This window comes from Ceratotherium simum, chromosome 23, assembly GCF_057802395.1.
Source record: "Ceratotherium simum simum isolate JZ-2026a chromosome 23, ASM5780239v1, whole genome shotgun sequence".
Lineage (NCBI taxonomy): Eukaryota > Metazoa > Chordata > Mammalia > Perissodactyla > Rhinocerotidae > Ceratotherium > Ceratotherium simum.
In genome coordinates, this window is record NC_141922.1 from 14,673,069 (window position 1) to 14,699,112 (window position 26,044).

Below are 26,044 nucleotides of genomic sequence, written 5' to 3' on the forward strand. Positions count from 1 at the left end.
CTTTCAGAACCATTCTGCTAGGGCATGGCCCGCCTCGCACCACTGGGGCACGTGCTTCTCACAGCAGCTGCTTCCGACCAGGTCGACGACCACAATCGTGGACAAAGGCATGGATGCGAAAGGAAGTCACTTCTGGAAAGGACAGCAAAGCAAGTGAACTAAGAGTTACCAAGAACATACTATGCAATGGGCACTAGGAGGACAAGCCTACAAAGACTGAACAAACTTCCGCAGTTGGGCCTCTAGCCTGAGTCCTCCGATCCCCCACAGTTCTATTAACACATCTCAAGGTCTCGGGACCTCCTTACTCACCTCCGCCTCCTCTCCCTGGCCCCCACAGGCGTCAAGAACCAACTCATTCTCCAAGACTCAATTCAAGCAATTCTCCAATGAAACTTTCCCGGGGGCACCCGAGCTGAACCCTCAACCCCCTCCAGGCTCCAGTGTACCCCTGTTGACACTTCCATTATAGCACCTACTATGCTGTGCGATAGTGATGTAGTTATATGCCGGGCTTCCCACCAGAAAATGAACTCCTCCAGAGTAGGAACCTTGTTGGCTCTTCTCCATCTGTGCATCTCCAGAGCCAGACACAGTGCCCAGGTCAGCAATGACTATTAAATGTCTGGGTGTCTAGGTAGATAGATGGCTGGATAGAAGGGTAGTTAGCTAGAAGAGTGACTAGGTGAAAAAATGGCTGGATGGAAGGGTGGCCAGGTAGAAGGGTGACCAGATGGAAAGGTAGCTGGGTGGAAGGGTGGCTGGGTAGAACGGTGGCTGGGGAGAAGGGTGGCTGGGTGCAAGAATGGCCAGGTGGAAGGGTGACTGGGTGTAGTGACACATAGAAGGATGGTTGGGCGAAAAAAAGGATGGAAGGGTGGAGGGGAGCACAGAAGTATAGATGGAAGAATAGACAGAAGCATAGGAGAAAGACAGTGAGGTGAAATCATCAGGCAGGGGTGAGGTAGGAGGTTCCCAAACAACACAACAGCAGCAGGCAGATGAGAAGCAAGGCTGTGTGACATGGCCATAGCAACACCCCAAATTCACATCTTCTTGACTGTGGGTCATCAACAGCCATCATGTTTCAATGTGAAGGGCACTCTGCAAAGAGCTTCCCTGACCTTGAGAGGGTCACACAGCAGAAGGGAGAGCCATGGCCATATGGCAAAGTGATAAACTCCACAAGAGACTGAGAGCTCACGAGCTAGCCCACGGTTATCAACTCCCCTTCTCTACAAGACTACCTGTCAGCAGGCAACCCACCTGGAGAATCTCCCCATGGTACCGCCCAGCTCCTAAGCTCCCAGAAATCCTGTCCCTAAATGCTCCAATCTGGGATTCCCCGCCTTCTGAGGGCGCCTTTAGGGAGCAGCCCGTTCCCAGTCCCACACCGCACCCCAGCGCCCACAACTGGGAACCAGTCTGCCAGGAGGAGCCGTATCTCTTGCAGCCCCACACCAAAACCTGCTCCTCTTCTCTTCCCCCGGCAGCCAATTCCCTCTGCAAAGCTGCCTGGCCGTTCCAGTAAGACACACTGCCCAGATTTGCACACGCCGTTCCCCACAGTCTCCCACAGTCCCCCACAGTCCCTGGGGCACCCTTAGTGCTCATCACCTCTGGCAGCTGCAAGCCAGTCATGGGGCCCTGCGAGAAAGGAGGGGTTCACAGGGTTTTATGTCACGGATCAGTTCGCACATCGGCATTATTCCTAGGGCTCGCCACACCCAGATAATACAACCTGAAGGGGGGGCGATGACATATTTAGGGAGGGAAGAGAAAGTGATCTCCCCTCGGCACTTGTGACTCAGCCTCACTACTTGTAGGGACAAAGAAACAAATGATTGCTGAGGGCCTTCCACGTACCAGGCACTGCAGACATGAGAGTCCCACTCAAAAACCTTTGACCTAGGTGGTATCATACCCATTTTACAGATAAAGGAAACTGAGGCTACAGCAGGTTAAATAAATAGCAGGCCCCAGATCAAGCCCAGGTGACTCTACAGCCCAGATCTGACTTTGCACTGATTCCTCCAAGTTCAGCACCGCCCCGCCTCTGCTCAGTTCAGAGAGAAAGCACAAAGATACCAAACAGGATCCGGTAAGATACTCACAGGCTAGCAATGGACATTTTTGTCCCAACCTCAGAGCTGCTTATGTACCATGGCATGTACTGTAAAGTTATTTACTTGGAGTCCAGGGTAGTAGGAAGAAAGCAAGCTCAAAAGACAGAGACCAGAGTTCAAATTCTGACTCTGCCACTGTGTGACCATGAGAGAGTTGCTTAACCTACCATAATGGTCCTCAGTAAAGAGCGTGTGCCATCACACGCTGGTACGGGGTGGCCATCCAGGAAACGTTGATTCTTATTCTTTCTTCCATTTCCTAGTAAGATAAGAACCCACACTTAGTTATTCTGTATGTTTACGGATGCGAGGATACAGCTGGGGAGTTGGACAGCCGAGCCATCAACTGAAATGGCCCAAAATGAGGCGTCCAACTGCAAACAAACATAAGAACGTTGGGAGGAAAAAAATACTGTTTTCCTCTCATTTAAAAGTGCCATTAAAAATGAATCTTCAGGTGCAGTAACAAGAGAAAAAGAGGCAGGAGTGGTGAAAAAGAAAAGTGGTGGCTCCAGGTTACCTGGAGATCTACATTAGATTTCATTCAAATTCATACGATATTGCCCACCTTCTACCGGCCGCCACAGTTCTAAAAACCCTCGTATCACAATCCTTCCCTTCCAGAAGACTGCTCTGAAACTTTCAATCAAAACCAGAAACCCCAGTTCAACATCTGGCCTTTTTGCCGATATTCAGTATGTCTCTCTTCAAAAAGTGTCCATTTCAACACCTCTCTCCACCTTGCTCACACGTCGGCTGCAGGAGGTAACCTCAGGCTAAACAGAGACCTCACAGCCACCGTGTCGGTGATAAGCTTAAGCCTCTTGGGGTTTTACACACTCGAGATAATAACAGAATTAGAATCATGAGACCTTTCTAGGCTGACAGCCTCAGAAGATTCTGAACATTAAACTCTTATCATCTTCGTTTCTTCAACTCAAACCACGTTTCATCTTTTCTCGGCCCAGAGCTTAATTTCATCCCAGTCCACCACGCAGACCAATCTGTTTTGAAGATTCATTTGAAGATGTTTCCAATTCACAAAACTTTCCAGTTGTAGAAAACACACGAGTTAATACACATTCATTCATTCAACAAATATTTATGGAACCTCTACCGTGTGCCAGGCAACTAAGGGGGTGGAGGAGAGGGGAGCACATGAAGGGAAAAAGCAACAAAGTTGAAGTCAGAAGATGTGGACCTCCATCCTTGTGTGTCCCTAACTCACGGAGAGTCCCTAGGGAAAAGGACCGCCTCCTCTTGTAGACAACGTCATCAAGAATCCAAAACAGACCATGTTGATCTCAGTATCCCAATACCTAGAACAATGTAGGCACATGGCAGGCACTCTGAGTATAGTAGACTAAACTGAACTCTTTGGCCTCAGTCAATCAATCTATCATATGGGATAACACAAGGGTGGGAGGTTTGAATGAAATTAAATATGTGGCAGTACCCAGCACTTCTTACCAGGTGGACTATTCAAGGGCTATGAAATTCTCCCCAGGGCACATCCAGGAGCACAGTCCTGGGGCTCCATGCTCTAGGTCTAAATGATGGCCTTGTCTGTTACTAGCTGTGTGGCTTTGACAAGTGACTGTGCCTCCCTAACCCTTAACTTCTTCATCTGGTAAATGGGGATAATGACAGTATAGATACCTCTCCCATTAGGTTTCTGGCAAGGATTAACTGAGTTAATATAAGGAAGTATTTCAGCACAGACCTGCACATAGAAAGTACCGTAATGTCTTCTGCCGGACATCCACCCGTGTTTCCGCCAGCTGAACCCTACACACCCCCATTCTCTGTCAAATCCCCCCCCATTCTTTGGTCTATATCTAGAGTCCGGGCAGGTATAAGACATTCTTTACTTCTAGGAAGAGAGGTGTGAACTCCCATCTTTCTAGAAACACACAGCCCTTGTTTTCCTTTTCTCCTTTTGATAGAAAGGTGGGCATAAGAATATTTCACATCTCTCTTTTCTAAAAGAAAAACAAGATGAGCGTGAATATGAATGGGAACTGCGGCATGGCTTCCATCAGGCGGGCCTGGGAAGGGGGATGGCAGGAAGTGGAGAGAGACCATCCCAAAGGGCAGCCCCTTCAGCTCCAGCCAGAGTAGCAGTGTGGGAATGGGACCCTCGCCCGCCCCAAGTGAAGCCAGAAATCACTGCCTCTCAGGGGCTGACCTGAAAGGGGTTCTCCAGCCTCACCTGGGGAGCTCATCACAAATGCAGATTTAATCCTCTCCCCCCCATGCAGATGTCCCCACCCCCAGGGGGGCTATGCTTTAGAAATGGGTCTAGCCCAACTTCCTCTCTTTATGTAAGAGACCACCAAGAGCAGCAGAAATGAAATGACCCCCCAAAGCCACCTGTCCAGAACTTGAACCCCAGTGGGCTTCTCTTAAGGCTGAGACACTTCCCCAGCATCCTGCAGCCTCAACACAAGTTTCCCCTCAGGGTCAAGGAGCTGCCCAATTTCCTCCACAGGTCCCAACGCCACCCCCGCCTCCCAGACACAAACCCTTAGGGGTCCTCACTGTCAAGGCCTCCAGCTGCTTCCTCAGTCCCTTCGGATGAGGTCCAACGCCCCAGTTTGCCCTCAGGGCTCAGCACGCAGGCTGAATCCACAGTGACAGCAGGACTCCTAATGACACTTTTGTTTCCCCTTAATAGTCGGTTTCCTGCACTGCTGACAGCTGCCTTCCTCAGGGAAGTCTCCAGCAGCCAATCAGCAAAAGAGAAGAAAGAAAAAAAAGGAAAGAGAGAGAGACAATGAGAGAAACAAACAAATACACTCGAATCAGGGAGTCTAATATAGTGAACTGAGGTCTGGGCTCAAATTCCAGACACGCCACTTTCTAGCTCTGTGACTCTGAGCAAGTGTCTTCTCCTACTAAACCCTCAGTTTCTTCAGCCATGAAACGGGTATGAGGACAGTGCCCGAGGTCTTGGGGTCGGGACAGGAATGACACGTGGCACGGTGCCAATACAGATGCTATTATTGCACCTGCTCCCTCCAGTGACAGGGGTGGGTTTTCAAGGTCATTTCAAGATGCTCACAAAATACGCAAGACACGAGATTTGTGCGTTCCTCCTGTGGCCCTGTCAGGACACGAGACACGGCCCTCTTCCCCAGGGATCTTGCCTGGTTCGGCCCGCCCCAGCTTGCTTAACCTGCCCACGCTTCTCTCCTATAACTCTGCAGCTGACTTGCGTTACACTCTTGGATGCTGGGGCGCAAAGGGACACAGTTCAGCCCACGAGGCAGCCTAGACATGGGCCCTAAAGTGGTCAGGGTGCAAGAGACCTCGAGGGTGGCCAGCAGCTGAGAGGGTCAAATGCCAGTTTGGGCCCAGGAGGGTCCCACAAAGGACTTGCTGTTAAGGACAGGGCTGCCCTGGTGACTCAGAGGCCACACGGAGGGGCAATGACTCAGCATCCAGTGCAGAGCACCCTTGAGTTGCCTCCAGGAGCAGGGGGTCCCGTGCCAGGCAGGCCGGGCTCAAGTCAGCCCAGAAGAATGCCCCCCGCCTACCCGCCTGTGCTCACTGCCGGCGACTCACGGGGCTGGCATCCCGGGGGCACCACGTGACGGACCTGTCGCTGCGCCAGGGTAAACAGGCGGGAACAGGAGCCCAGCTTCCCGGCCGTGGGGTGAGATCATGCCTGCGCCGGGTGACTGGGATCAGAGGAGGGTGGGAGGCCCTCGGGGCAGGAAATGGCCAGGATGCTGGCACACTGGCTTCTGGGGCTGGGGAGAGAGGAGCCAGGAGGAGAAACGACAGGCTCGCAGGACAGAAAAGGGCAGGGCAGGGGCACGCCCCTGGGGAACAGTGGGAACCTGCGGGGTAAATTATTCTATACGGTGTTCAGAGACTTAAATAGCATCTGTCCCCCCCCCATCCGCTCTTCCTCCTCCTGTTCCTCTGTGATCTCTCCCTCCCTCTCCCATTCATTTTTAGAGTTCAGTCACAACCACTTCCCCAGCACATTATACCCTAGAGAAAGCCTCTGCCACAACCAACAGCCCCCTCAGACTCACCCTGGCACCCGCCCTGCAGCCAGCCCCCTGAGGTAAACCTGCCCCATTCTGCCCAGCAGAACCCCCCATATTCCATTCCCCCTCTCAAAATCCTACGTCACTCACGGGCCACCTCTTCCAGGCAGCCTTCTCAGGATCCTCAGAGCCAATCCCTCACTTTCCCCTGCCCGGCCTCCTACTGGGCACTGACTCCTACTCACTCTTTCATGACTGCTCTAGGTTCCCATTGCTGTTAGTTCTCTGGGAGGTTCCATCTTGCCTCTTCACCTGGAGCCCAGGTCCTGGAAGATGGGCTCTCCTTCCACTGGGTACTTCTAGGCTCTGGGCGACAATCTTGCGCATCATAGATGCTTGATAACCTTCTGCCGCCGACTCTTTCTGATCTAAGATCTGGACAGCATGAGAGAACCTCATTTGTTCTCCCAGAGACCCTATGCCAGCCAAAGTCACACTCGGGCACTGTCTACTGAGCACCTTCTCCACACAGCTGGACGCTGCACTAGACACTATGGAAGCAGAAAGGACCAAGACCCAGAGGCCCTGCCCCCAGGGGCCCCACTGCTGAAGAGGAGCAGCCAGGTCAAGAACCTGCCGTTACACATGGCAGGAACTCTGAGACCAGACCAGTGGGTACCAGGCTGCTGTGGGGAAAGGGAGGGGGAGGAGCCAGGACAGGCTTCATTAATAGTAATAAGGGTCTGGGGACAGCAGCTCACATTTACTGAGCCTTAGTTTGTGCCAAGGGCTTAACATCTTAGTCTTCACAATAACCTTGCTGGGGGCCAGGCACTGTACTGTGCACGTTACACATGTTAACTCATTTAAAAGCCCAACCCTTTGAGATAGATCCTGTTACGAGTCCCTCTTTCACAGATGAGAAAGCTGAAGCCCAGGAAGTTAATATTGTACCGAAGATCACACAGCTGGATTCAAACTCAGGCAGGCTAGCACCAGGGTCCATGCACTAACCATTACACGTGACTGCCTCTTGCCCAAAGCTTCCACGCAGGAGAATGATGTGCTGAGCAGAATTTAGATGACTCATCCAAGGACCCAAGCTTACTCGTGGCAGGGGCAGTCACTCAGCTCGCCAAGCATCCGAGCGTCTCTCCAAGGGGCCTCTGGCTCACAGTCCCTTGCAACGAGACACAGAGTTAGCCGATGTGGTTCCCTGATGCCTCCCAGCTCTGCCTAGAAGCTGCAGACCTGCTCTGCTCCACTGCACTCACTGCTGCCCTAGTTTGGGCCAAACACAAAAGTCATCACGGCAATTACCGCCGCCGTGACACAGCCCCAAGAGTCCTAAAACCAGAAATGGAGGCAGCTCCTCCAGTGCCTCTGAGCCTGGGTATGGGCTACGCAAAATCACAATGGTCGGCCAACAGGCAACTCGGCTCCAGGATGCTCTCCTAAGGTGCTGGCTGAGCTACCAGCACTTGGAAATCTAGATGAGCCGTCACCTCAGCGACTTTGGTAACTTCCCACGTGGAGTGAGAGCGGAGATGGTGACCACTGCCTAGGAGATCCCGGCGGAGAAGCTAGATGGGCCCCTCCAATGAAGCCAGCCCACAGAAGCACAGGGGACAGGGCACAAAGGGCCCGCAAAGACCCCTTGTCCCAACCTCTCTCCTGTATGGAGGTGTAGGGAGCCTGATAACCGGACTTCTAATGAATCAAGTCCTGTCTCTGTGACTCGTGACCCCTGGTCCAAATTCACCCTCCCAAAAGGCTGAGACGAAATGACTCCCCCACTTACCACTGAGACTTTCACTCCCTGGCCCACGTCCTTCACTGGAGGTGGAAGAGGCCACGTCCAGAGAATCACTCTGCCCTCGACTAGACCACCAGGGACTGAATGCCAATCGTGTGTCAGGCCCTGGGCCAGGCGTTACCATACATTATCTCACCTAATTCTGACCAGAAGCCTGCAAAGTGCGTATTACTGTCTCCAGTGGACAGATGAGGACCATGAGGGGGTCCTCAGGGATTAAGTACTGGATCACACAGTTTGGGACTGCACTTGGGTTAGGAACTCAAGAAGATGCAATTCCACGGCCCTCACTCCTCCCACACAACCACAGTGAATCCCAAAGAAAGGAAAATACCACCACAGAAGGGTACCTGCCCCCAAACATGTCAACTAGACCAACGCTTACAGGAAGCCACCGTGACAAATCAATCAGTAAATTATTCACAGCCCCCTTATTCATCCCCCATAAAAGTTTTATCTTTAAAATTTAGGAGAGATTTCGCCCCTCCCCCTGGTTTTGGGGTCTGTTTTGATTCCCTCTGCATTCTTTTTTTAATATAAAATGTTTAAAAACTTTTCTGTAACAGCATTTTCTTAATTTAAGACAAAGGGCATGTGAGCCACTGATGAGTCTACACCGGAGACCAAAGGACAAAATCCACGTATCAATCTTGCATTGCTCAACCCCATGTGTACACACTGATTTCGTGCTTTGAAAAGTGCCAGGAGCTCCACAAAGATCAGGCAAAGTGACTCGTTTTAATATCTGTAAAGCCAGCTCTGCACTGGTCCACACCACAGCTGTGTGTTATAAGCCTAATCCCAGCACTCGGTAACCTATATAAGCATCAGTTGTTTTTATTATTAGTTATCTTTCTCAGAGTCCCTGACCAGGAGCAATGGCATCACCTCCAAAAGCACAGACAGGTGTCCCCAACAGGTATATATGGCCCGAGTTTCAAGTCAAGCTTCAAATGTTGTTATCTGGGAAACCACAGAGATTAAAAATCTCTTATGAAATGCTTCTTTATCAACACCAAAGTGCTCCTCAACAATGACCTATCCTGTAAACCGGATGTCTGACCCTCAGGCTTGCTTCCAGGGAGACAAACCTTTGCCTAACTGCCCTTGAAAGAAGTTTCTAGTCCCTAACAGCCAGCATGCAGCCACGAAAGCCCCTGGCCCACACACCCACATGTACACATGTGCGCACCCACGCAGAGACACATACACAAGCTCATACAGTGTTTGTCTTTTCTTATTTTTAAGTGTCCCTGTTTCTTCTTCCACCCCCTTTAACTTGCCGGTGCTGGAGTATGAAGACAGACACCTCTTGGAGACGATAGGGTGCTGGAAGTTTCCACAGAATCCTACCTTTATCTGATTGAAAACCAGTCTTTCCACCTCCTGGGAACACCTTGCTCTGAGAGCGAGTTCTGCCTTATCCTGAAGGACTCCAAGGACACAAGCCTCTGAGGATCCCCGGAGCTTCTCTAGCCCTGGTTTGCTCCCGCGGCATTCCCAAACCGCCCTGACCCCACTACAGAGACACTGAGGAGGTAACGGTCTTCTGAGGTCTAAGGGAAGGAACAGAAAACTCCAGGGTCCCCAGGCCTCAGCAGATATCTGCCGCCTGTTCTCCAAGTCCCCCTTCCCTGTCCTTGGCAACCTCAAAAACGATCACAGGCTTCCCGATGAGCCAGGGCACGCTCTCAGCAGCCACCCAACCAATCAGGGCTGGCCCAAAGAATGAAACCATCTGCCATCCCCTTCCCAGCAACTCAGCATCTCCCACGAGGGCCCCTGGGATCTAACCCCAAGCTGTGTTTCCACTCCCAGCTCCCCAAAAGATAGCCCACATCCACACACGGGGATAGGAGCTCACTCCGCCCTGGGCCTGGAATTCTCTCCCTCTTCTTGTGCTCCGGCACCACCCAGGTCCTTTCCACACTCGCCTGGCACCACCTCCTCTGCCAGGCCATGCCACACCAGAGTTCCCACCACCATGCACCAGCTGTGGGCACCCGGGCACATTTGTAACCTGTCTGAACCTCACCTGCCAGATAGAAATAACTCACAGGCTATTGAGAGAATCAAAAGAGGCCATGAATTTTTTTTCTGCATATTTTTAAATAAACTTTTTAAGAACAGTTTTCGAATTTTACAGAAAAATTGTAAAGATAATACAGAGGTTCCTCATATACTCTGCACCCAGTTTTCCCTATTACTAACACCTTTATTGCTATGGTACATTTCTCACAAATAAGAAACCAATATTGATACATGATTATGAACTAAAGTCCATACTTGATTCAGATTTTCTTAGTTTTTTCCTAATGTCCTTCTTCTGTTCCTGGATCCCATCTGAGATCCCACATTACATTTAATCGTCGTGTCTCCTTAGGCTCCTCTTGGCTGTGGCAGATTCTCAGACTTTCCTTGTTTTTGTTGACCGTCTCAGTTTTGAGGAGCACTGGTTGAGTATTTTGTGCAATGCTCCTCAACTGGGATTTGTATAAGCCATGTTGATATGACATACCTTTGATGTGATCCGATAAGAAATGGCACTTTAGCTCTGCAATTTTCTTCCCCAAAACCCATAACCATAAGTAGGTCATGAACTGTTTAAATTAAATATACGATAGACAATACAATCAACATGGTTCAAAATTCAAATGATTTCCAAAGATACACAGTCAAAAGTCTCCTTCATATCCCTTTCCCCCTCTGCCCAGTCTCCCCCCATAACACACAGGTACCACTTGTGTTAGTTTCCAGTGTATCCTTACAGAATTGGGGCACATATAAATTCTTACATCCCTCCACACATACGCTTTTACACAAAAGATGGCATGCTGTGCTCACTAATCTGCACTTTGCTTTTTTTCTCAACAATATATCCCGAGATCTGCCCATGCCATGCACACAGTGCTTCCTCACTCTTTTCCACACTAGTTCCACATCTAGTGCAAGGGGCCACCATTCACTGAACCAGTCTTCGACTCACAGATATTTGAGCTGCTCCCAATCTTTTGATACTGTAAAAATGCGACCATGAATAATCTTGTGCGTTGTTTGTTTCACACAAATATCTGTAGGTAGATTTCTAGGGGAAATATCCCAGCATGTGACTACTGGGTCAAAGGGCACATTCATTTGTAGTTTGCATAGAGAACGACACAGACCTCTCCCGAAGGGCTGTGCCAGCTTCATTCCCTCCAGCAACGGATGTAAGAGAGGATCTGTTTTTCCACAGCTCTGTCAACAACATAGTACATTATCAACTTGCACATTATAAGATCTAAATGAGGAAAGGTAGCATTTTTTATTTACATTTCCCTTTTCCTGAGTGGGTAGATATCTTATGTTTCAGTGCCATACGAGATTCCTTTTCTATGAACTCTCTTCATATCCTGAATTTGCCTCACGCATCTCAGCTGCCACTTAGCCGTGGGCTAGCCTCTGTGGGTGCTACCTGGACACTCATCACCTGGGCTCCACTCATGAAAAGGGAGCCAGCAACCTGGGGAAGCAAGCAGTGAGAATGTAAGAGTAAGAACGAGGAGTGTTCTAGAAAGAAAAAGCTCATGTTTCACCTCCAGAAGGTGGGACTCAACCAAGGCCTCCGAGTATTATCTGTTACTTGGAGAGATGGGCAGAGAGGAAAACACCTCACCTGGAAGGAGCCCCACCCAGGTAAAGGCTCCAAGGAAACCTGAAGAAACAGAAGACTGTGGGGTCTGTTGAGAGGGAGGGAAGACCAAAGGCAGCATGGACGCCAACCAAGGCCTCAAGCACCAAGCCACAGAACTGTGTCTTACAGTGCAAATGGAGGGGAATTTTCCAGTCTCATTTTCATTCTTTACGTCCTACTGACATTTTAAGACCAGTTACTTTGTTCTCTTGCATAACCATTTAGTTCAGTAGCTCTTCAAGCTTCAACCGCCTGAAGAGCCTTTATAAAGCACACCTTCCAGACCCTGAGCGGGGTCTGGGATGTCAACGTGGAAAAGGCTTCTAGGTGGATGATTCCCATGTGCATCGCTGATAAAAGGACCACCCCCGGCCTCAAGGTTGACAAGGACCAGTCCAGCCCTGCCTGGGACCCTTGGAGAGCGGGGCCTTTCAGAAACTCAGGTTGGATGGGAAGGTGAAGTTTCGACAAACGGGAATAACCTTCCCTTAAGTTTTGCTCAGGAGAGAAACCACTTTGTCCACTTTGGAAATCTCTCTGGCACTCACAAATTTGTGCCAGGCCTTGAGCCTATGGATAGGGAGACAGAACATTCCATTCTGTAAAAGTCTCAGGTCAACTAAGAATTCTCAAGACCAGAGATACCCTGGGCAGTTCATCTGCATATCTGATGTATTTTTTATGCTCCTGCCAGCTTCCAGAGTGCTCTGGATCATACCACTTGCATAACCTTATCTGGTAGATGGAGGATGGCAATGTTGAGTCAGCTGTATGTATGCTTAGGGTCAAGGGCTAGTCATCTTAAATTTGTAGACTCAAATAATATCTTTGTCTCTCCATTCCTCTGCCCCCTACCATCCACCTGGTCTAGGCTCTCAAATGCTTCTGAACCTCCTCCTGCCTTCACCCTCTCCCCTCCATCCCAACCAGTCTACCCAAGAGACAATCTTATTATCTTGGGGCATGTCTGCTCAAAAGCCCCGAGGATCCCCCTTTTCCCTTAAGACCCAGACCACACTCTTCACTCACTATTAAGGTGTCAGCCTTCAAGCTGAGTCCCCACCAGCCCTCACTCTGACCATCAGCTCCAAGGAAAGGATCCATCTCAGCAGCCACAACAAAGCCTTGGCTTTGGTCCCCCAGCGTCATCCCCCCTCACAACACACTCCTTTTATACCATACGAAGGGCTCAATTCCAATCCCGCCTCCTTTAGGAAATCTTTTCCCACTACTGCAGCCAACACCCCACACAAATAGAGCACCCACTAGGTTCCAGGCACTGCTCCAGGCAGTCAGATGCATATAAAACACAGGTTCATCCCCAAGGAGTTCGTCTAGTAGACGAGACAGACGTTCTGATGCAAGGGGATGAGAAAGGCTCTGGCAGCCTGTCCTAAATCTGGAAGTCAGGGAGGACTTCCTGGGGGAGGTGGCAACTGAGTTGCATCTTTAAGAACCAAGGAGAGGGCCGGCCCCGTGGCTTGGCGGTTAGGTGCGTGCACTCCGCTGCTGGCGGCCCGGGTTCGGATCCCGGGCGCGCACCGACACACCGCTTCTCCAGCCATGTTGAGGCCGCGTCCCACATACAGCAACTAGAAGGATGTGCAACTATGACATACAACTATCTACTGGGGCTTTGGGGGGGAAAAATAAATAAATAAAATCTTAAAAAAAAAAAAGAACCAAGGAGGCTAAGCAGGTTACAGAAGGGTCGTGTGGCTTATAGAAGAGCCGAGCTCGGAAGGCCCTGTGGGCAGGGAAGAGGAGAGGGACAAGCCATATGTGCAGAATGAGCAGCAAAGAGCACAGTCTCAGGTAACGGTGGCCTCGGCTCTCCCCCACCGTTTCACATTTATTATTTCAGAGCTGTCATCATGAGGCTGCAATCAGGACTGCTTCCCCGGGGCAGCTTCCCCATTCACAGGGGCACCAAATCCAGCTAACTAATGCAAATAGAGCCTTTTAATAATGTAGACACGCATCAATAATTCAGAGGCCAGGAGGCTCCCCAAAGACCATGACAAGTATGAAGAATTCCCTGCCTGGGATTCAGCAGCTTCAGAAGGCATGGCCCGTGAGGCCACGCTCTGGACAGAAAGGGGCTTCTCTCAAGGAATCCGTACCAAGTTCCAGGTGAACACCTGTAGTCTGCCCAGGGAGCTGAGGGCTTCCAACCTCATATACAAAAGCAAGTGTCACTCACGAAATGTTTGATTTATAAACACCTGGCCTGTTACAAACCTCTTCCAACCGCATCACCTGTTTCCGTCCCACAGCAACCCTGAGTGGTGGGCAGGGTCCTGCCTGCCAATTCTGCAGACCAGGAAGCTGGGGCTCTCCCTTGGGGACTTTGGGGCATATGACAGAAGGTTCCAGAGGGAGGATTCTGACCTGGCCCTCTCCCCTTAGGATACTTGTTCTCCATTACGTGAATTCTAGGAAGTCTGGCACCAGGCAGACCCCTGCAGGCCACCTTGTCCAATTCCCCCTGATAGCCACTGAAGGACTGAGGGGTTCCGTGACTTGCTGGTGACCGAGCTGAAGGAGTCAAGATGCTGGTGTCCTAAGACTGATTAATCAGCTGGAGACAAACCAGCTCTCTTCTGAGGAGCGGGAGGGCTCATGCATACTAGTTTCTGCGGGCCCAGCCAGGACCTCTCTGGAGAGAAGGAGGGGACAGATGATCTTCAAGGGGGCTGGGGCTGGGAGCAGCACGCCGTGCCGCAGAGACACGGCCTTCCAGGGAAGAGCCCAGCACCGCTGCAGGAGCAAGGTGTTAACAAGTTCCGTGCAGAGTCCCATCAACAGGCCAATCGGTTTTTCAGCTTTTGTCTTAAAAACCCAAAGTGCATAAAAGGTAAGGACAGGCATAAAATTCCAAGGATGTAAACATAAAACACCCCACAGAAGTTTAAAGGGCCGTACAACTTTAGAAACAATAAATAAAAATAAAATAATAATAATAAAACAAAAATCAATGAAGAATAAATAATACAGTAATAAATAATTTTAAAATAACATAAAAACGCTGGTGTTCAGCTCTTCGGTCAGATGATGGGCTATGAAATTACGGCTGTGGAGCACACAAGCTTTGGGGGCAGGACGTGGATTCCACCACAATCCCACCTCAGGCACCGTATTTAGCCTCTTGCCTTCGATTCTGACTTCCTATCAAAGGCGGCTAGTAGTGCCTGCATCCCCTTCCTCCTGGACAATGAGAGGGGTAAAGACCTAATTCTGAGTTGGAAGGGAATTCACTGAACAGGTACCATGTGCCAGGTTCTTGGCCTCACTCCCAACAGCTCTTCAATGCACATCATCCCCATTTTACAGGGGTGGAGACTGAGACTCAAAGACATTAGCACTTTGCCCCAAACCATCCATTCCCAGAGCCAGCTCTGGGGGGTACAAAGGTCAAAAAGAATTCCTGCCTGCAAAGGGTTTCCAGTCTACTTGGTCGCAGTGGTAAAACACGACTGTAGCAGATCCCTCTGTCCTCCCTCACTAGCCCACTCGAGATGAACCCAGGACCCACGAGTGTGCCCTCCCACCTCTGGGCATCCTGTGAGAACCAGCTCACCAAGAGGGACTTGGCGGCAGTCTGGCCTGAGAAGACGCCAGGCAACTTCTGGGCGGGACCGGCCTCCCATGTGGCCAAGGCCATTTCAGTGCCACAGTCTTCGGGAACCCAACCCAACCCAACCCAACTTCAGGGAACCAGACAAGAAAGCCATTGTGTGCCCTGCTTCTCGAAGCACAGCTACGAGAGTGGCGGGGGTCCCCGTGGCCAGGGCTGCCCCACCAAGGTGTGGCCAGCACAGGGAGCACATGACCTCTGCCCCTTCAGAGCCCGTCTCCCAGTATCCCACACTATTTTAAGGACAGATGCAAACAGGATTCAGGGCTCGCCAGGGACAGTCTGTAAAAAGTTTTCCACGGAACAAAGATTTCAATGCTGTAACTCAAAGCATGACTTTACAATGGAATCTGATTATCAAGAGCTCCAGAATATCCTCTTTTGAGACGCACTGCTCCTTTCTCTTTCCTGTCATTTACAGGCTGGCAGGCACACGGCACGTAGACCAGGCAAATGCCTCATCCAGGGGGGTCGGGGGAGAAGACCTTTTCCTCCCCGGGGTCGGCTCTGGGGTCCCAGCACTAATCCTAAGGAGCCTCCGTCCACACCCACCGTGGAGAAACGTTATCCTGATGGTAGTGTCCGTGATATTTATATACATTCATGCCAACCCTCCTGGCTTCCCACTTCCCTCCAAATACAGCACAAAGGCCCCATGTGGTGTGTACCCCTTGCCTCTCTGACCTCACCTCCTATCCTTCCCTCACCTGCCCACTCCTCTCCAGCCACATGAACCTCCTCACTCTCTGGGTTATTCTCCTGTTGCTTCCTCCCCCAGCTCCAATCCAAGCCTGCCCTTCTCTACCCTGCTCTGTGCCCAGCAAGCAGACGTCTACGGGCTCCATCAATGGACCCAATGCACTGACTATCGGCTGAGTTCAGCCAATGGGAGGCACCAGCAGGAGGTCAGAGGGCAAAACAAGCATGAGTTCACCGTAGGAATTATGGGACTCCCTCCATGCAGCAGGGGCTGGGTCCCCCCACACTTCAGCCCTACCAAGCTCCCCACCTCCACCTCCCACTTCCCAGGGCTGGGCCTGCATGATGCCTCATGTTGGTTCCTTAACCCTCCCACACCTCTGTCCATGGCCCCTTCATTGGACCCTCCTCAGCTGAGCCACTGGGACCCTGACTCATCCAACCACCGCATGACTGACGTGCGTGTATCTGTGCTCCGTTTCCCCAGCCACTGGCTGGTTCATTCCCCAACTCCACTCGTGTCTGAACCCCTACCCTCAGAAGCCCTCTCTCTGCTTTATTTTTCTCCATAGTACAAATCACTCCCTAACATACTCTAACTCCCCCTCCCTCTAGATTTAAGCTCCATCAGAGTACGAACTTCGTTTCATTTGCTCTTGTGTTCCAGGTGCCTAGAGCAGGGCATTACGACTGCTCAATTGTTGAATGAATTTGGTAACAGACGTTTATAAACAGAGCTCGTCAGCTACAGCCATCATAGGATCAACAGGTATTTACCGAGCACCTGCTGCAGGCCGGGTTCTCTTCCAGATGCTGGGGATACACGGTGGACCACACAGCCACACGCCAGCCCCCATTCAACAAAAGAGCGTCTTCCAATTCTGGCCTGCTTGGGCTCACCCCGCCTCGGAGGGTCAGTGTCCGGACCTGGAGCCCAAGTGTCGCTGCAGATTAACTAGCTGTCTGCAAACACTCAGCTCGCCTGATGGTAAAAGCTCTCCCGGCGTCTGAACGCACAAAACTGCTCTCTCGGGCCATCTGCATCCTCCACTCGCCAGCTGACTTCAGATGTCTACAGACAAACACGGGTGGACATCCGATTTCAAGAGGGAGCTTAGGTTACTCTGTGCCCTGTGCTGGCTTGCAATGACAACCAGAGGCCACAGGATCGACTGGAGTCAGGCATGACAGCTCCAAACCCCTGCTTAGCTACTCACCAGCTACACGACCTCGGGCAAAGTACTTTACATCTCTGAGGCCTCAGTTTTCTCATCTGCAAAATGGGGAGAATCATCTTTAGTTTTTCTAGGGCTACCATGAAGACTCGATACTTGACGCGTAAAAGGCACAAAGCAAAAACGCATGACAGAAGAAAATGAAAGTTATCATTACGTCTCTAAAGAGTAAATGCTGGGAGAAGTTTCCAATGCATTATTTTTAATAGCATGCATATGTGGGATGGAGCAGGAATCCAGTTCCAAGCTAGAAAAACATTAAATATATTTAGTTACTCCTAAGGACCTGTTTCTGTAACCTTCTGGGTACATATTTTATGTGTTTGAGAAACCTGCCTTTTAAGGAAAAGATGACTTTTCCCTACTGGGAGATGTCACCCAACTGTGTACAGAGCAGGCATCACAATCGAAGGCATCCTGGTAACATATAAAGGCGACAGCCTCGCGCATGCCCGCCGGTGTGGTTTTAAATAAACGCCACCACTTCAGGAAGCTAAACATTTGTCCCAGTTATGGGCTCACGATAAAAACATTCACAGAGCACCTCACTGGACCGTGATTTGTGAGAGAGGGGCCGTGAGAGTGGGGACAGGCGGCATCGTGCCGAGATCACAGTGGCTGCAACGTTCCAGGTTTACTCCTTACTCACACTACACGTTCATCCAATGTGGGTCCACTGGGGGCTCTGCTCAGCACTGTCCTCCTCATCCCGGGACCCAGGATGCGAGAGCAGCTGCCATCTGGAACCTGCTGTAGCATGGATCTTAAAGCTTCCACCTGGAAGTGCCATGCTTCTGCTCACATTTCATTGGTCAGAGCACGTCACACGGCCTGGCCTCGGCGCCAGGAGGAGGGAAGCATCCTCTCCCACAGGAAGGGGAGCAGACGCTGAACAGTGATAGACACCACCGATGACAGGAATCCCTTTTCATTTTTCTTTCTAACCCCCTCGCCTAGCACAGTGTCTGACAAACTGTCAAGACATTCAGGAACGTTCCTTAAATAGAAGAACAACCCCTTCTTTGAGCTTGACCTTCAGAGCCTGTTTATGAGACCCACAAGAAAAGCAGCAAAAGAACAGCAGTTAATATACCATCTATATTACGTGAGCAGTTAAGCTCCCGGCCTGTGGAGCCTTGTTACCTGGGTTCAAATCCCAGCTCTGGCTTTTATTACCTTGGTGACCTTGGCCAAGTTAGTCAACCTCTCCGTGCCTCAGTTTCTTCATCTGTAAAATGGGGATGGTGATAATAGTACTTAGAACATGGGGTTGTTATGAGGATGAGATAATTGATGGAAAGTGCTTAGACTAGCATTTGGCTGGTACTAAATAAACTCGATAAGCAGAAGCTATTATTATTACTATCATCATCAGAGTCAGATCCTGTTTTTGACCCCACATGGTTTGAGCTGAGTCACTTGCTTTAATTCCTCAGTAGTCTTCCCAATGACAAACCTTCAAATTACATGTTCCCAACACTTGCTGAGCACAGGCCAGGATACCGAGACCCACAAGGTGGTTTCTAGAAAACAATTTGTCCATGGGGTCGATGTCCACTTAGCCCAGCTGGGGCCAGCCTGAGCCAGGATGGAGAAGGTAGGAGGGGACTGGGCCCAGCAAGCAGAAGGGAGATGGCATTACCCAGTCAGCAGGACTCGAGCAGAGAGCAGGAGGGAGGAGAGGCTCAAATTCCCCTGGAGCCACTGTCACTGCGGCCCGCATTCCAGTTCCAGGAGAGGAATGCAGGCAATCTCTGAGATTCCTGGGGCAGGACTGCCCTGAGGTAGAAGGGATTACGGAACGCCTGCTTGTTGACCAAAACTGACTATGGAATCCAGCTGAATCCCTCAACAACCCTTTAGCCCTAGTCCCTTTATTCCCTGGGGCTCAGTAGGGCCCAGGAGATTATGTGCAACTAGCAGGGAACAGAGCCAGGACTCATGCACAGAGGCCATAAAAAACAATTCACATCACAGGCCTTGGGGTCAGACTTGCCCTCAGACTCTAAAGCATTCCATTTTCTCCTCATCCCTCTCAACCTAAGTGACACTTCACCATCCAAGGTGACACAGCAAGACAGAGATCAGGGCCCAAAGTGGCCAGGAGAACAGACAAGGAATCACAGAATCTAGAAAGGACCCTCTTCCCTCCAGTGGCTTGGCCACCACCGCAACCAGACCACCATCACTGTCACCTGTAATAAAGCAATGTGGTCAGTCACCCCTCCACACAGCCAGCTGCTTGATCCCATACTGCCTCCTCTCCAACCGTCAATCCAACCGCCCCCCTCACTCAGCTTCTGCCATCTGGCCCTCCTTCTGTTCCTCAAGCAACCAAGCTGGTTCCCATCTTATTTGAGAAATATCTACCCATACTTCTGATGTGACAATCATAAAAATAGCAAACGTTATCATCTGCTCGGATGTTATCTGCAACAATACGCCAGGCATCTCTACTGGGTGGAATAATGTCTCCCCAAAATTCATGTGTCCCCAGAACCTCAGAATGTGACCTTATTTGGAAATAAGGCCTATGTAGAGTAATTTGTTAGGATGAGGTCATACTGGACTAGGGCAGGTCCTAAATCCAATGACTGGCATCCTTATAAGAAGATGAGAGGACACAGAGACACACATCAGGAGAAGGCCATGGAGGCAGAAATTGGAATGATGTAACTACAGGCCAAGCAATGGCAAGAATTTCCAGCAATACCAGAAGCTAGAGAAGACAAGGCAGGATTCTTCCCTAGAGCCTTTGGAGAGTGCACAGCCCTGCTGACACCTTGATCTTAGACTTCTAGGCTCCAGAACTGTGAGAAAATAAATATCTGTTGTTGTCAGCCCCCCAGGGTGTGATAAATTGTTATGGCAGCCCTAGGAAACTAATGCGGCATCTTATAAATATTCTCTCTAGTCCATGCCCCAACCCTGCAAGGGGAGAATTCTTGTTCTCACTCTACAAACGAGGCACAGAGGACCCTTGCTCAAGTTCACACAGCTACTAAGCGGCAGAGCTGAGATCCAAACCTAGTCTGACTCCAGAAAATGGGTTCTTTACACAGGGCTGAGCAGTCACCCTCTTTTTATACAATGGATGTAAAAGAAGGAGGCCTGCAAAGCCACACCTTTAAGCAAGTCTTGCTTAAAAGGCCTCTGGCAGCTCTTCTGTCAGAATGGGTTTCTGGGAAGCTCTGGTTACCAGGGAGAAAGGAACTGGTGACCAACTGCTTCTAAGAACAAACTTAAAGGCGGACGGAGGCTTAATTCTGCAGTTGTAACATAAATTTTTGTTACTGGGACCACCCCGTCATATATATATGTATTTAAAAGGTTTCATTATATGCAATATGCAATCATTATTTTTTGCTCATCACAGAGCCCTTTGTAGTCCCTGACCTGAATCATTATTATTACGCTTGGCTCAGACGCTAACAAGCTTACCTTCTGAACATGCATTCTGGGCAAAAGATCCAAAAATCTTTAACTGGTTCGGGCAGAGAACTTGGAACGGCATCTGGCGTGTAATTATTTTTAACAGGAAAAACAGCCCATCTTGTCAGCTTTCCATTTTGAGCACAGACAAATTGGCCACCAGCACATACAGAAAAGGGTGAGCATGATAGGACCCACATCGTCCTTGTGCTAATTCACTGAGCTCAATCAAGATGAATGCCGTCACTCACTCTCTGTGGATGGAGTGTCCTTAATGTCCCCCTCTCCCCACGTTTAAAGAGAAACTTGGCCTATCTTGGCTCCAAAGGCACCGTGAAGAGGTTTCACGCAAGTTTTCTAAAGCTTCAATGAAAACAGGACTTGTTTGCTTTATCATTTAAATTTCAAAATACATCCCTGGCCAAGGAAAAATACAAACACCACAGGCCTGTGCTGCTGGCAGAAGAGAGAAGAAGCCACCCGGCTTCACCGTCCCAGCTGAAAACTAAAATCCCCACACTTTGTGGCTGCTACTGCTGCTTCCTATTATTATTACTATTGTCCTTGTTACCAATAATAACAAGTCTTACTACTCAGAACCTTACAAAGTCTTTCCCTGGGGAACGTCACATATCCACTCTGGGTCTTAGTTTCCCTCATCCGTGCCGTGAAGAAGTAGATAAATAGTAAGATCCCTTGGCCTGAAGTCTGCTTTGAGAATGAGAAGAGGAGAAAGTTGGCTCCGCGCTGCTGAAATGTGCCCAGGTGTGAACGGCAGAAAGCACTGGCACTTCCTAATAAGAGCCTTCTCTCTAATGAAGTGGACAATCCAAGCAGATGCACCACCCTCCTGCCCACCCCGACCATGGCATCAATATGGTTATTTTCATTTTCAATGGAAAAACAAAAGTGGGCCTATAAATGCTTTTATGTTTCCTGAATTGGTCGCTGGGTAGAAAAAACTGCTCACCACTGAACACAACGGCCTCCAAAGAGCCGTGACTCTGAGCTAACAGCCTGGCTCACCAGCTGTGACAACGGGGCTGGGGGAAATGAGGGAAGGGGGCTCCGAGCCAAGATGAAGATCAAAGGCTTTCAGGAGGGAGAAGATCAGGGTTTCAGGATTCCTGCCCCACTGAGGCCACAGAGCGAGATGCTCCATCAGGACTCAACTCAAATGACCCCTGAGACACACGGTCTGGGGCAGGGCAGGGAATCCACCCTCCGTGCCAGAAAGAAAGGGGAAAAGAAATTTTTCCTGGGAGCTGCCAACTCTGCGCATGAGGCCTGGGAGAGCCGCTCCGCCCTGCCATGCGAGCAAAGCAGCCCTGAGATTCTTGGAACAGGCCCTGGTTCAACGGAGGATAGAGAACAGGCTGCACAGACTCTTCCTTCTGCGCTGGAGGCGCCGGGGCCAGGAAGGGGGCTGGGGAGGAGGAGGCCAAGGCCTTCAGCCTCAGGCCTGCTCAGTGTGGCCCAGGGCTCCCCCACACTGACCACCCCGGAGGGTGGAACAGAGGGGTGGTCAGCTGCCTGGGGAACAGACGCCGGGTGTCCAGGACCCACGTTGGCAGATTCTGGAAGGCAAAAAAGGAGGCCAGAGGGAACGGGAGACGGTTTGTGTGAGTGGAAGAAAGCCCTCTGGCCTGGGATTCAGGGGACCTGAGTTCAGATGGACAGCTACAAAACAAACCGATTTCAGAACACTCCTAGGGCTTCTTCTTAATGCATTACGAAGCAGGATGGCATTCAAAGACTTTTTACTACCTGGTGGATTTTTAAGAACTTGTTTCTTATTGATTGAAGAACGAATCACATGGTAAAAATTTCCACCAAATGAAGAGTCACAGAGACAACGCTAAGCTTCCCTCCTGCTCCCACGAGGCCCCCAGTCGGCCTCCTAGTAGCAGCCGCTATTATCATTTTTTTGTGCATCTTTCCAGATCTAGTCTGTGCATATATGCGTGCGTGTGTACGTGTGTGCTCTTCCTTTGGCACACAGATGGAAACAGTGAGAAAATTCCCAAAGAACTACTCACCATCTGGAGCCTGACTTTGTCATCCATCAAATGACGAGCTTGGATGGGTCCCTTCTGACTTTGAAGAGTCCAAACTACAAACCCACCTGCCAAAAGCCACAGGCAACCGGCCTGAGAAGCTAACCTGCAGGTTGGTTTGACTCAGCTCGGGGGACCTTCGGGTCTGCTGGAGAGCACAGTGCTTACAACTGACCTTGACTGAGCCCTCCCCAGGGCCAGGCGCTGGGCCAAGCAAGTTACAGGCACCATCTTGTCCAGCCTTCACAACCACCTCAGGAGGAAAGGCCAGGTATTATCATGCCCATTTTATGGGAAAAGAAACTAAGGTCCAAGAAGCAAAGCAACTTGTCCAAGGTCACGTAAGTGGTAGGTAACTAGGATGCAGACGCACTTCTCTCATGTCATCATTTTGGGGGACACACACATAACTGGGGAAGAGCTGCCAGCCATATGACATAGGTATTTATCCCCAACGAGGCTGAGTGACTGCAAGGAATGCACAGCTAGCCAAATGCGTCAGAGGCAGAAACTAAACCCTTTGGTTTTGCATCCAAAACCCACGCTTTTCAGCCAGCCTCAGTGGCCTAGTGGTTAAATTCAGTGTGCTCTGCTTCAGCGGCCTGGGTTCGGTTCCCAAGCGCAGACCTACACCACTCTGTTAGCAGCCATGCTGTGCTGGTGGCCCACATACTAAAACACAGAGGAAGATTGGCACAGATGTCAGCTCAAGGCAAATCTTCCTCAGCAGGAAAAAAAAAAAAAGCATGCTTTTGATTTCCCCCAAAGCATCCCCAAAATAGAAATGGTAGTGCCCTGCTGAGCAGTCAGATTTACATCAGCTCGTTTCACCTCCAGCAACCCTAAAGTGGGTGTCATGATCCGCCCTTAACCAACGAAAGAACAGACTGACAGAAGCTGAGCAACCTTCCAAAGTTCTCTTAGGCGAGACTGACAGCGATTGGTCCTCTGGCTCAGGCCAGGATTCTCCCCACTCAGTCACGCAAACCTCAGGGCATAAATTCCACTGCAGTCCTAAGGGGCTTCTCCCATTTCCCAAGAAGCAAAGAGTGGTATTTAAGCGAAACCCAAAATCAAAATGAGAAATAGTGACAAATGCTGAAGAGCACTCCCCTTCCCCTCCACCAAATCCACGTCTCCCTGGCCTCAGAAACCCAGCTTAATAAGAAAGCAACTCCAAGCAGGGAAGATGTTTGACATCATTTTGTGGCTGCAATTTGGCAAAACCAAATGGGAAAGCGACTTAACGATATGCATCAAGAGCCTTAAAAATGTCTAGAACCTTTCCAGAAATCTATCCTAAGGAAACCTGAAAGATGGAAATAGGTTTATTTGCACATGTGCGTGCACACACACACACACTTAAACACACACAAAAACACTCATCTCAGCACTAGTTATGAGAGAAAACTACAGGAACTATTCTTAATACTCAATACTACAGGTAAAATTGGGAAAATGACAAACTATCATTGTAATGGGATATTACAATGTCATGTTGCATTAAAAGTGATAGTTAAAAGGCTGCTTTTAAAATCGTGGAAATACTTCTACTACGTTAAGAGAAAAATCCAATAAAATTGTCGTATTAGGTGATCTCACATTTAAAAGAAATATGCAAAGAAAAAAGAAAGGAAATGCCCCGAAATGTGTTAACATTATTTCCTTCCTTGTACTCTTCATATTTCCCAAATTTTCTACCAGAAAAAATATCCTTATAAAAACAAGCATTATTTGAAAGAAATGATGACCCATGTTCCTGGATAAAATGAGCAGCAGGTGTAACATGAGATCGAGAAGAATTTACTTAGTGTTCATATTATGCTCCTAGCAAGGTACACGATCCTGCAAAACAAGGGAGCCAACTTAGAAAGAGATGGATGGGGAATCCAGGAAAAAGTGGCTCAAGCCCAGAAGAGCCATGGAAAGCAGAGAAGGGAAGTTCCAGGAACCGCCCACACCGCAGCAGGTCCACAGTAACCACAACACGAGGGAGCTGGGGGTCCCCAGGGGAGTGATCTGAGAAACAGGGCAGGGGGCCCTTGACGGAGTGGACTGAGGTTCAAAAGCAGCTACTCTCAGGATAAAGCCAAGCAGTTCAGGAGGAGGAGGTGATTCGAAATCCCAGGGTGAACAGAGAGCTGTCCAGAAAGGACCCGTCATCAGCATCTACCACTTGGATGCCTAAGGAAGGCCATTTAGAGGCATAATAATGCAAACGCTGTTTACCAACGTTTCCACTTTCAGAATTAATCCTGCAGATAAAGCACAGGAGTCTTAATTATGGATACGAGACAGAATATGAACGTGCCACGCCTTGCCGATGTGAAAATATAGATGCCAGGAAAGGGAGGAGGGGAGAGCGGGCATGCTGGTATCTCGGGCTCAGCAAGCGTGAGTCACAGGAGACTGGGGAGGGCCCAGAATAAAGGTCTAAGTCACTGGAGGGCCAGACAACTGGGCCTGTTATTTAGAGATACTGACCTGAGTCAGTATCCCATTCCCTACACTCTGGGACAGGACTAAGGGCAGGCGATGAGGGGGTCAGCGGGGTAGGGGACTCCAGCTTTTCCATATAAGTCTTTCTCATTTGATTTTAAATATGTGCATGTATTATTCTGATTAAAAACCTAATTCTTTTAAAAAGGCGTTAGACTCTGAATTCAAACACACTATGAGCAGGAGCTTCCTACTCTAATGTTCACGTCTCTCTCTCTTCCTTATGTTCAAAAAGCTCTTCATCCATATGAAGCCGCTGTTGGTGGGACAGGCCAAGCTTCCCTAGCAACCTGGCACCATTACCCACACCCCCACCAGGCTGCAGCAGCTTTCAGGTGCAAACCATTCCCAGCATCTTTCTACGCAGAGAAGCTGGGAAGGGATGACGAATGTGGGATCATATTATACACGCCACTTTGAATATAAAGACTTTTAACTTGAATGGAAAAAAAATACACTACAAGGGCTTTTGAAATAGCGTCCTTCCCTCTCCTGATCTTCTTGCCACAGGCTCCCTGCCCTCTCTCCAATCCCGCCTCCTCAAAGCACCTAGAATGATCTGGTCCCCAAATCCAGTCATGTCAATCCCTGGCTCAACATTCCTCCTGGGCTCTCATGTAGAGGCTCCGGGGCGGACTCAACGCCCAGCCGCCAGCCTCTTCTAGCTTTGGTTCCTCTCCTGGGCGCTCCACTGTGGTTTGCTCAGGCAAACAGCTCCTGCGGTTCCCAGACTGAGCCAGGCTCCCACCTGTCTGAGCCTTGTAGGTGCTGGCCCTTCTGTCGACAATGTCCTTCTATTTCCTATCTGCCCACAACAGGCTCAGCATTTCTACTCCTAAGATTGGGCTCAAGTCCAGCCTCAGTGGGAA

General features: G+C 49.9%; 1 long non-coding RNA gene across 17 annotated transcripts in view; it reads right to left on the reverse strand.

Annotated features, from left to right (window-relative positions):
* Positions 1-26,044, reverse strand: part of LOC106801885 (uncharacterized) — a 242,556-nt gene that overhangs the window by 196,874 nt on the left and 19,638 nt on the right. For 16 of the 17 annotated variants that reach the window (XR_015555962.1, XR_015555948.1, XR_015555950.1 and 13 more), the window contains exon 2: positions 2,294-2,385. This is a non-coding gene — a long non-coding RNA (uncharacterized LOC106801885). Of the gene's footprint in view, positions 1-2,293; positions 2,386-2,998; positions 3,018-26,044 lie in introns of those variants that run through there. The other variant, XR_015555953.1, reaches the window with a different exon arrangement.